General features: G+C 52.9%; 1 long non-coding RNA gene across 1 annotated transcript; it reads right to left on the bottom strand.

The window, feature by feature from the left end:
* Positions 1 to 321: 321 nt before the first annotated feature.
* Positions 322 to 3,154, bottom strand: LOC116629536. Its single transcript, XR_004298782.1, has 4 exons — positions 3,057 to 3,154; positions 2,096 to 2,445; positions 1,497 to 1,662; positions 322 to 840 (listed from the first exon to the last, which is right to left on the bottom strand). It is a non-coding gene; the product is annotated as an uncharacterized LOC116629536 (long non-coding RNA).
* Between the last annotated feature and the right edge of the window lie 993 nt (positions 3,155 to 4,147).

The raw sequence follows: 4,147 nt of genomic DNA on the forward strand, positions 1-4,147 counted from the left end.
TATTGCATGCAAATATTTATCTTGATTACTGAGTTTTCTTGGCATGCCTTATATCTTTTTATTATTATAAAATACACATATATAATTTACCATTTTACCTATTTTTTTAAAGATTCAAATATTTATTTTAGAGAGTGAAGTGTGCAAGCGGGAGTAAGGGGAGGGGCAGAGGGAGAGGGAGAGGGAGAGAGAAGCAGAGAAGCAGACTCCCCACTGAGCATGGAGCCCAACTCGGGGCTGGATCCCAGGACACGGAGATCATGACCTGAGCTGAAACCAAGAGTTGGAGGCTTAACCGACGGAGCCAGCCCAGCGCCCCTACCTATGTTTCAGTGTAAAATTCAGTGGCATGAAGCACATTCCTGTTGTTGTACAACCACCCCCACCATCTACCGCCAGAATTTTTCGTCCTCCCAGACTGAACCTCTGCCCCAGGAAACACACACTCTCCTCTCCCCACTGCCCCCTGCCCCTGGCACCCTCTATCCTCCTTTCTGTGTCTAAGAGCCTGACTGCTCCAGACACCTCATTTAAGTGGGATCACACAGCATCTGTCCTTTGGGACTGGCCAGTTCTCCTGACGTGATGACTTGAGGGTCATCCACGCTGTGGCAGGTGTGAGAACGTGAGGATGTCATTCTTTTTTAAGCCTCAGTAAGATTCCGTGTGGGGCTAAGACCACATTTCTTTCACCCACGTGTGCATCAACGGACATTTTGGTTGTTTGCCCCTTCCGGTTACTGGGAATGACGCTCCAGTGAACAGTGGTGTGCAGGTATCTGTTTGAGTCCGGACTTTCGGTTCCTTGGAGTATGAACTCAGAAGCAGAATCACGGCATCCTATCGACAGATGAATGGATAAAGAAGATGTGGTATATATATACAATGGAATATTGTGCAGCCATCAAAAGGAACAAAATCTTGCCATTTACGACGACGTGGATGGAACTGGAGAGTGTTATGCTGGGCGAAATAAGTCAATCAGAGAAAGACATGTATCATATGACCTCACTGATATGAGGAATTCTTAATCTCAGGAAACAAACTGAGGGTTGCTGGAGTGGTGGGGGGTGGGAGGGATGGGGTGGCTGGGTGATAGACACTGGGGAGGGTATGTGCTATGGTGAGCGCTGTGAATTGTGCAAGACTGTTGAATCACAGACCTTTACCTCTGAAACAAATAATACATTATATGTTTAAAAAAAAGAAGATAGTAGGAAGGGAAAAATGAAGGGGGGGGATTCGGAGGGGGAGACGAACCAGGAGAGACTATGGACTCTGAGAAACAAACTGAGGGTTCTAGAGGGGAGGGAGGTGGGGGGTTTGGTTAGCCCGGCGATGGGTATTAAGGAGGGCACGTTCTGCAGGGAGCACTGGGTGTTATACTCAAACAACGAATCATGGATCACTACATCAAAAACTAATGATGTAATGTATGGTGATTAACATAACAAAATAAAAAAACGTTAAAAAAAAAAAGTATCACGGGATCTTACGGGAACTCCAGCTTTGATTCTTTGAGGAACCTCCCTCCTGTTTCCCACAGCGGCCACCACATTTACGTTCACACCAGCAAAGGCACAAGGGTCCCAGTTTCTCCTCATCCTCACGGACACTTGTTCCTTTCTGCTTTTGTTCTCCGATGACAGCATCACAATGGGCCTGAAGAGGACACCCTCTCAGACTTTGTGCCCGAGGAGAGGTGTCCCTCACCCCACCCGGCCACGGCTTCCTGTCTCCCATGGGTGGCCCAGGAAGAAGCCCCAACCCTGTTCAAGGATTAGGGTTCTGTCCTGATGGAACCCCAAAAAGGGAGCTTTCCTGTGTTCCCACATGGACCCACTGACTGCTTGGTGCCTTGGCTAAGACCACACGGTCTGTGTCCCTGAGCCCATGGGTCAATTCCCACAGATGTAGGTGAGCCATTGGAAACATGGGAAGGACTAGGGTCCTTCAAGGCAGGTCCTGACCTCTGACAAGCCACACGTCCTCAGTTTGGTGACCAGAGTGCCATCTAACAAACAAACAAAGTGCTGAACACCACTTAAACTAAAAAAAAAAAAAAAAAAAGGATTTGAATAATATCATCTCGTACATGTTCTTCTGCAACTTGATTTTTGGCTCAGTCGTCTGTTCTGGAGAATTGTTCACATTGATGGATGCAGCTCTAGTTCATTCCTTTGAGAGACTAAAGAGAGTCTTGTACACGAAGACCTCCTTTACCAGCCCCTGGGGGCCAGACGGGTTGTTTCCATAACTGTGTGCCCTGCGCCCGACCCCACCTGTTCTGTTTCTGGGTGGATTTGACAGAGGACTTCCTCTGGGGACGTGGACAGTCTCACGCGTGGGCACAGCGGAGACCCCCCCAGCTGGGCAGGACAGACAGACGAGCTCGTTATTACCCTCATTCCATGCGGATCAGAGATGCACACAGGGGTGCGTGCCCTAAAACCGAAAACCAGAAACACAAATGCCTGAGGGATCAGGGCACAGAACTAAGACAGGAAGACGGGCAAGGGGGAGTCAGAATGCTCTGTATACATTATGGGAATTCGAGAACTCAAAACCCTGGCCCCAAAATTTGGCCCTGAGCTTTCTGGGCCCAGCAGAGAGAGAAACCCAACCAGGGAGAAAACACTCTTCCTGAAAGAAGGAGGGACTTGCTCAGGACTAGGCTGTCAAAGAGCTTCCCCGTGGGGCCCACACCAGAGACCCTGCAATGTCACGGGCTGTGTCCTTCTGTGATTCTTTCGTATACCTGTCTCAAAAGAGGCATCCAGGGCCTCAGGGGGGTTTTCGGCAACTATCCTGAGCGGAGCCATGTGAAGACCCTGCCTCCCCCCTTGGCCATCTGAGCCCAGCAACTGCCCAGTGAGCATGGGACCCACCTGAGTCGGGTGAGTCAACTAGGAAGGACGCCGTGCCCTGGCCACCGGCCTGGGGTACCGTGTGCCTTCCCTCCTGAGCTCCTGCTGACAGCATGCTCTTCAGCCCCAGTCCCCCACCAGCATGGAAATCAGAGGGCCGGCCACACACCCAGGGCAGGGAACTCGTACCTGGACAGGCGGCCGGGTCAAGTCCTCAAGAATCGGAGACCAAGGCGGCAATTTCACAGTGCTCCACCCAGAGGGTGGCTCAGCCTTGTTTGTAGGGCCGTGCGTACTCTCCCAAAGGATGTTTGGAAAAGGAACTTGCTATTTATCGTTTTAAGCTGTGTAAGTGAGGTTGCCGGGAAGTGACAGCTAACGATGGAAATGGGCCGGGTTTTTTTTGGGAAGGACAACGCCGCTATGAACTGTGAAACCCAAGTTGTTGTTCAAGCTCAGGGTTAGGAAGACAAGTGCAGAAATTCTGGACTCGCTCCACTATTTGGGGGTCGCTGTCAGGATGCTGAGCATGCACACGGAAGGAGCGGGAATGACAAGTGACCCCTGTGGGACTGGGCCAGCAGATGCTGAGGGGCACGGGCTCCTTGTGCCGAAAACTCCAGGCAGGACAGGTGCTGCGGGCTCCCAGCTGGGTTGTCCTGGTGCTCTCGGATCCCCGTTCCGCCCCTGGTGCTCTCGGACCCCCGTTCCGCCCCTGGTGCTCTCGGACCCCCGTTCCACCCTTGGTGCTATCGGACCCCCGTTCCGCCCCTGGTGCTCTCGGACCCCCTTTCCGCCCCTGGTGCTCTCGGACCTCCGTTCCGCCCCCGGTGCTGTGGCGCCTGGCTGGTGGCGACGGCAGGCGTGTGGTCCACAAGACCAGGATGGTTTCAGGTGAAGAGCAGAGGGAGAACAGGGAGCGGTTTTCGGTGGCGACACACAGGACTGGGATAAGACGCTGAATATGTTCTGTCCCTGAAGCCCAAGCCAGCAACGGCTCAGGGTGCCAGAGGACGCCAGGCCCACATCATCTGTGTCTCCACGGACGGGGCGCCCACCGGAGTCAAACGCACAGTTGACAACCCCGCACTCATTTCCGAGGCAGGCGCAAAGTCTCCAGTCCAAGGCTGGGACACAGAGCACGGTTCACAGAGCTGGTGAGGCCAGAGCAGGATTTGAACCCACGTCTATGGAAGAGCGGGGCTGGGTCCCTTGCCTTCTCTGATTGGCCCACGCACAGGCTGTGTCTCGGCTTGCCTCCCGCTTCCTTCTCTGCCATC

Source organism: Phoca vitulina, unplaced genomic scaffold, assembly GCF_004348235.1.
Source record: "Phoca vitulina isolate PV1807 unplaced genomic scaffold, GSC_HSeal_1.0 scaffold1316, whole genome shotgun sequence".
NCBI classification, from domain to species: domain Eukaryota; kingdom Metazoa; phylum Chordata; class Mammalia; order Carnivora; family Phocidae; genus Phoca; species Phoca vitulina.